Raw genomic sequence first — 8,084 nt, forward strand, 5'->3', positions numbered from 1 at the left:
TTACTCCCAGCAGGCCTGTTGGAAGTGATCCCTAAGCACAGAGCCAGGAGTAAGCCTTGAGCACCGCGAGGTGTGACTTAAAACCACTACCACACTAAATCAGGGGATCAGAGAGATAGTCCAGGGATAAAGAATTTGCCTTGAGTGTGATCAACACCTGGTTGATCGACAGCACCACATGTGGTTCCCTAAGCACCACCAGTAGTGATCCCTGTGTATACAGTCAGGAATATAGCCTACTGAATGTGGCCCAAAAACAACAGCACAAATTTTTTAAATAGTTTGCCTAAGGGATTGGAGTTATTGTATAGAAGGAAGGGTGCCTGTCCTTCATGTGGCTGGCATGGGTTCAATACTCTTGACATCGCATATGGTCCCCTAGCCCACTGAGAGTGGTTCCTGAGCATAGAGCCAGGGGTAAGCCCTAAGCACTGCAGAGTGTGGCCCAAACCCTGCCCCCCCCTCAAAAAAAGGGAAAAAATCAGTTTGCATTAAAGAGCACTCAATTGAATTGTTTTCTTTTAAATCATTATCCCTTTCATTTACTTCAATTTCACACAGGTAATTATTGCAAAGAAGCTAAAAAAATACAAATAAGTAATTTTGTGTTTTCACCCTCATCTGGATCAGGGGTACTGATGGCTAAGTGCTGGAAGCAAGGTCTCTCCCTGGAGCGCTTAGAGGGAGTGGGGAATGTGGTGTTAATGATTAAACCTGAGGTTCCTGAATGCAATGCATGTTTCAGTCCTTTGACTCATCTCCTTGGCTCCAAATGAGAAAAAATTTGTAATATACATATATATATGGCTGTGTATGTTCTAATCATATGTATATGTATATTTATATATGTATATATATATGATTGTAAGTATTGTTTTGTTTTGTTTTGGGACCACACCCAGTGATGCTTGGGACTACACAGTCCCCTGAGCACCATTGCAAGTGACAAAATCCTATTATTCAGCGTCATTACCCTCACCTAAAAACTCACTCAATTGCAGGAACCTGAGAGATAGTACATTGAGTAGGGTACTTACCTTGCATGCAGCCAACCCAGGTTTGATTTCTGGCATCCTATATGGTACCCTGGACACTGCTAGAAGTGATTCTTGAGTACAGAGCCAGGAGTAACCCCTGAGCATCGCTGAGTACGGCACCAAAACTAAACAAATAAGGCTGAAGCAATAGTACAGTGGGGAGGGTGTTTGCCTTGCATGGGACAAACCTAGGTTATATCATTGGCATCCCATATGGTCCCCCCAACACTGCAAGGAGTAATATTTCCTGAGTGCAGAGCCAGAAGTAACCCCTGAGTATTGCTGAGTGTGACCCCCGCCCCCCAAAACAAAACAAAACAAAAACAAAAACTCATTAAATTCCAATCCTCCCTTTGGAGAGAGAGTACAACTGTGAAGGTGCATGTCTTGCACTTGGACAATCCTGGTCCCAACCCCAGTACTACGTAGCTATTGGAGCTACCTGATCATTACATTGAATGCTCAGAACACTGCCAGAATGGCCCATATATCCCTGGCACCACAGAGCGAGCCTGAGCAGCAACACATTTTTAAGTCCTTGCATGGAACCATTTGCCTGTTAGGTCAAGAATTGCTAGGAGTAGACGCTGAGTCTCCTGAGGACCACATGGGAGGCACCCCAAAATACCTACATTCTTTTTTTTTTTAAAGAGAGTACTCATCTAGTTTTATTGCGTCTCATTATCACAATGAGGTGTGAAGAATCATCCTACATATCCTGCTTTCTGTAGCCAGAAAACTTGGCTCTTATTTATCAGCCTGCTGTACAATTCCTTTTTCGGAAACAGATACCATCCAAAAATTTTCGTATATCCTTGATTGTTGGGCTGGAGCGATAGCACAGCGGGTAGGGTGTTTACCTTGCACAAGGCTGACCTGGGTTCGATTCCTCTGTCCCTCTCAGAGAGCCCAGCAAGCTATTGAGAGTATCCTGCCTGCACGGCAGAGCCTGGCAAGCTCCCTGTGGTGTATCTGATATGCCAAAAACAGTAACAACAAGCCTCACAATGGAGACGTTACTGGTGCCCAATCGAGCAAATCGATGAACAATGGGAGGATGGTGCTACAGTGCAGTGCTATCCTTGATCGTTACTGTTGTGGCTTGCTGAAGCTGAATTTGATACAAGTTCAATGCCATTTCCTTCAAGAATTAACTCATCTTTTTGGGCCTGAGAAACCCAAAATAAGCAACACCTGACCTCATACGAGCCCTGCTGATATATTTTTCACCCAGTAAATTATGAATTTCAACATGTGACCCATTCTCCTGAATAAGCATGTTGATGGGGAAGTAGACATACACAGATCTCATCTTGTTTCGGAAGCCCAGTACAATCCCCTTGATCAAGTTCCGCGCATAACTGCGCATGGTGCGTACTGTAGCCAGTTCCTTTCTATTCCCCCCACTATTGGCCAACTGGAGCCTCCTCTTCTTGCCCAGGGGGATGCTGAGCTCCACATTGATGTGGTTGAAATCTCTCTGCAGGGTGCCTCAGGGGCCCTTCAAGATGACCGAGGAGCTATGGATTTGATCCCTAGCAGAATATGGTCTCTCAAACACTGCCAGGTGTGGCCCAAGATCTAAAAGTGAATAATTCAAATTGCAAATTCTCAACATTCCAGCCTAGGGATGCTGGTGTCCTCTAGGGCATGAATTTGCCCTTTGACTTTCCTCTCTCTCTTTTTTTTCTTTCGGCTTTTTGGGTCACACCCAGAGATGCTCAGGGGTTTCTTCTGGCTCTGCCCTCAGGAATTATTACTGGTGGTGCTCAGGGACCATATGGGGTGCTCAAGATGGAACCTGGGTGGGCTGCATGCAAGGCAAGTGCCCTTTCTGCTGTTATTATTGCTCTCACTCTGACTTTTCTCTCTGAATAAACCCCATACTCTCTTTAGAATTAGTGTTCCTATCCCCCCCCCCCAATAAAACTATTTTACTTTACTAAAAACTAAAAAGTTCTGAGGAGGCAGGGAATGTAGCTCAGTATACAATTTTGCAACTCTGTACCTTCCTCCAACAACAAAACACCTTCAAAGGATTTTCTGGAGTTAAGAAAGCAATACTGGCTCAGGCCTGTCCTTTGGAGGAAGTGACAAGCCCTGTCTGGGAGAAGCCACCTTGTTACATTCCTTTAGCTTTGAAGATAGAGTCTGATCATACCTGCGCACTGATAAGGATGCTGGTTCTGGCTGGACAGTTTTGGGTAGTGGAGATTGTATAGGGCTGCTGTCATCCTTAACCTCCAGGCACCTTTGTCCTTATTACCTTACTAAAATCCATAACATTTCTGTGCTATTTTCTCTACATGTGATGCGTGTCTCCTGTGTGTTCCTCAGCTGTGTGTGCCCACTTTCCCTCATAAATATGCATGAGGTTTTCTGGAAAATTACTAAATATATGCAGACTGTTACATCACCCTAACTCTGTCCATCTTAAAGCTGACTCCCATTCCTTCTCTTTGAAGCTTGCTTACAGCTTTGCTGGTTAGCCAGGCTTCCTAGTTAGCTGTGCTTCCTGGTTAGCCATGCTCTCCCTGGCTTAAGTTTTTTTCTTGGACCAGCTCAATGGCTAGAGCACATGTTTTGCATGTGGGAGGCCCAGCTTTGATCTCTCTCTCTCTCTCTCTCTCTCTCTCTCTCTCTCTCTCTCGGCTTTTTGGCTCATACCCAGGTTACTCCTGGCTCTGTACTCAGGAATTACTCCTGGCATTGCTTGGGGGACCACATGGGATGCCCAGGATCAAACCCGGGTCAGCCCATGGAAGGTAAATGTCCTGCCCATTGTACTATGGCTCCAGCCCCCTCAGTTTTTCATCTCTGGCCCCATGGTCCATGAGCATCACCAGGAGTGAGCCCACTGATGCAGGGATGCTGCAGGTGTATATATTTGTAGTGACCAAGTCAGGTTTTCCAAGTCACTGAAGAATGACCACTGGACCCAAAGTTTAGCAAGAAAAAAGGTTTATTAGAAGAAAGAAAATCTCCCAATGGCAGTGGCATTCAAAACCCAAATGAAGTTTCCGTTCTCTGAGTTTATAGGTAAAGAGGTCTGCTTCTGTTTACTGATTGGACCACTATGCTAAGACAAGTAGTTTTACCTGTTTCTAAATTTTTGAAAGTTTTTAAACTATTTTGTTTTAGTTTTGGGGCCACACCTGGTGATACTCAGGGCTTACTCCTGGCTCTACACTTAGGAATTAGTCCTGGAGATGCTCAGGGGACCATATGGGATGCCAGGGATCAAACCCGGGTCGTGTTCTGCTTTGAATTGGTATCTTACTTGTCTCTGTGTTTCTTTGTTAGGTAATTTCCACTCTGGAGAAGCTTGTGTTCTCTTTTGAACACATTATCCCTCTTTCTCCCCTCTCACATCTAAGTAAATTTCATTCAGTAAAAACCCCTTGGTTAACTATTTTGCCTCCTCCTGAAATTATTTTCTGTGAGAGAAAGGCCACAGATCCAGAACACCTGTGCCAAGGTTAGAGTAGATTATGCTAGTCCTGACCCACAGCAGACATTTCCCCAGCACTGAAGGCCAACAAGGGCTGAGCAAAGAGGAAGGAGCACTCTTTTCTGGAGTCTACCTCCCTCACTCCCCATGTTATAGAACCGCAGGCAACAGAAAGAAAAGTAGAACAGGTTGAAGTCCTCACTTCTCCTGGGAAAGATCCCTTTCTGTTGATCCCAAACAACAGAATAGTTTCCCATGTCCTTTGTTAAGTCTTACTGGAGGAGGAGGGGACCTAAATCCCCTATGACTGTCTGAGAAGAGAGAGAGACAAAAATGGCATCGCCTATTGAGTTTATTTATTTATTTGCTTTTTGGGTCACACCTAGCAATGCACACGGGTTTCTCCTGGCTCTGCACTCAGGAGTTACTCCTGGCGGTGCTCAGGGGACTATGGGATGCTGGGAATCGAACCCGGGTCGGCTGTGTGCAAGGCAAACACCCTACCCGCTATGCTATCTCTCCAGCCCTTCCTATTGACTTTAGAGGCAGCATGGCTCTGCACAAGCTTTTCTGGAGACGACTAGCCTCCACTCGATTACTTGATCACTTGACTTCCTGTTAATCATCGATTTGCTTGATCGGGCGCCATTAACGTTTCCATTTGTCCCTGTTGCGTGCTAGTGTAGCCCAATGGCGTCTGTTCATTCTAGGAACATGAAGAGCCTCAAACCGATTGTTTAGGGTCTTGACGAAGAAGTCTGACCATCTGGTAGGTGGGCGGCCACTTGGTCTTTTGACGTCCCGTGGAATCCAGTTGGTAACGGCTATAGTCCAGCAGTCATCTCCAAATCTCATTACGTGTCCAGCCCATCTGATTTTCGATGCCTTGGCAAACGAGACAGCGTCCCTGATTCTTGAGCTTTGACGGATGTCGGAACTCCGGATTCTTTCTCTCTCCTTTGAGTGAAATGTGATACTCCAAGCAAAGCTTTTTCTGATTCCTCTTTGGGAGACCTGAATAGTGTTCTCATTCTGTTGGGCCCAGTTTTCTGAGGCATATGTTAATGCAGGAAGAAGAGTGGAATCGAAGAGATGTGCCCGGAGCGGGAGGTTCTTCATCCTCTTAGCATTTTCTTCAATGCTCTTGAAGGCGTTCCAAGCCGCTCTCTTCCTCCTGTGTAACTCAGGTGCCAGGTCATTTGTCATGTTGACTTCTCGACCTACGTACACATAACTATTGCATTCAGAGATGTTTGTCCCGTTGAGAGTGAATGGAACATCAGGAAAGAGACCATTTCTCATAAACATTATCTTTGTGAGATTCAGCTGTAGTTCAACCTTTCCACACTCACGGTCAAAGATGGCCAGCATTTGTGCCGCTTGGCTAATATTTGGTGTTATTAAAACAATGTCATCAGCAAAGTGGAGATGGTGTAGTTGCCGATCATCTATCTTCACTCCCATTCGTTCCCATTCCAGTCATTGCATGACGTTCTTGAGGGTGGCATTGAAGAGTTTCGGTGAAATGGTATCACCCTGCCAAACCCCTCTCTTGACATGGATGATCACTTCTTTGTAGAATGGTGAGATCCTGGTAGTGAATCCGTAATACAGCTCACGGAGGATTCTGATGTATTGAGTTTAAATGCCCTCATTGGCTGGGGCTTCAATGACTGCTTCTGTCTCAATAGAATGAAAGGCCTTTTTTAAAATCAATGAACGTTAGACAGAGTGGCATCTTGAACTCCTGAGAAACCTCAATGAACTTGGTTATCTGTGAATATGGTCAATCGTGCTGAATTCTTTTCAAAAACTGGCTTGCTCGCATGGTCGTCCTTTATCTAGTGTTCTGCCAATCCTATTTAGGATGACTCGAGTGAACAACTTGTAGATGACAGACAATAGGCAGATCGGGCAATAGTTGCCAATGTCATGGATGTCTCCCTTCTTGTACAGTAGTACAGTCTTGCTGGTTTTCCATTGGGATGGATCCTTGCATTCAGACAGGTAGCATGTGAAGAGCTGAGCCAGAATATTGATGAGTACTGACGGCAGGTTCTTCAGGAGTTCAGGTCTGACCTTGTCTGGGCCAGGTGCTGTTCATTCCTCCATTACTTCCACTACCCAGCCGCCGCCATGCTCCAGCATGCTTTCTGGACGCTCGGATCAAGACTCAGGCATGACTGAGGCCCCACAGAACAAGATAAGCGGAACTCTGAGACCTTGGACTCCAGGCTTAACGAACCCGAGGACAGAGATCCTATGCTTGCTCCCACCAACCACAGATGACGAAGAGATTAAAACCAGGGGCCCCACCCTACCCTGCCCTTTCTGCTTCCACCAACTGCCGGAGACCCAGGGATTGGATTACGCACAGAAGACCCACCCTACCCCTACCGGTACCAGATAAATACCTCACCGCAGACCTTCACTACCTCCACTACCCAGCCGCCACCACGCTCCAGGATGCTTCCCGGACTGCAACACATTATAACACACTTAATACCCATCTTCCAGGATTGCCACACCATATTTGATTGGGTTCAAATATGGTTTGAACCATGGGAATACCTACAAGGGCGATTAGATGCCGCCCCAAAAGCCTCTATCCCTCTTGGAGAGTCTGGCAAGCTACCTAGAGTATTCCGCCCGCACAGCAGAGCCTGGCAAGTTATTTGTTGTGTATTTGATATGTCAAAACCAGTAATTACAATGGGTCTCATTCCCCTGACTCTGAAGGAGTCACCAATACAGCAGTGTTGAGGATGGGGAAGGAGAGGCTGATAAAATCTCAAGGCCGAACTAGGCTGCCAAAATGAAGAAAGACAAAAATGATTGTCTGTACTTTCAATGCACATACGCTGGCATCAGATGCATCCATCAAAGACCTGATGGTATAAGCGCAAAAGATCAAGTATGACATTATTGGCCTGACCGAGACAAGAAGGCATCAGTCACATCATGCTGTTTTTGACACTGGAGAAGAACTGTTCCTTGGAACATGTGATAAAAGTGGCGTCAGAGGTGTCAGTGTCCTTGTCAACATGAACTTGGCCATGAGCATTGATTCATTCGAATGCCTAACAACCCGAATCGTACGATTACACTTGAATAGATGTGGCTCACTGCCGGCAGTTTCTATCTTCGTTGTCTACGCACCAACATCCAATTATGATGAAGGAGAAATTGAGAAGTTCTACATGGAGCTGGAGAAGTTCTATAAAGAAGACCACACCTTCTACAAGATCATTGTTGGTGATTTTAATGCCAAGATAGGACTGAGAAGATCAGCCGAAGAATTCCACATTGGAACCCATGGCCTAGAATGGAAAGAACAGGGTGAGAGACTGTTTGAGTTCATCATGTCGACCAAGACCATCCATGGTAACTCACAGTTCCAGAAAGCCGAATCTAAATGTTGGGCATGGGAGTCTCCCGGTGGACAGTTCCACAATGAAATTGACCACATCATATTCAATCGACGGTTTTGCCTGACCCATGTCGCTGTTGTCCCAAAATTCCAAACGGGATCGGATCACCACCTCCTTTGTGCAAAATTCTACTTCACAGAGCGGGGAGAAAGGGCTGCAAAGTTT

The 8,084-nt window shown here is 45.7% G+C and overlaps 1 pseudogene; it reads right to left on the reverse strand.

Annotated features, from left to right (window-relative positions):
- Positions 1-1,784: 1,784 nt before the first annotated feature.
- LOC130037775 (60S ribosomal protein L9-like) lies at positions 1,785-2,655 on the reverse strand (annotated as a pseudogene).
- Between the last annotated feature and the right edge of the window lie 5,429 nt (positions 2,656-8,084).

The sequence above is a fragment of the Sorex fumeus genome, unplaced genomic scaffold (assembly GCF_029834395.1).
Source record: "Sorex fumeus unplaced genomic scaffold, SorFum_2.1 ptg000072l, whole genome shotgun sequence".
Classification (NCBI taxonomy): Eukaryota; Metazoa; Chordata; class Mammalia; order Eulipotyphla; family Soricidae; genus Sorex; species Sorex fumeus.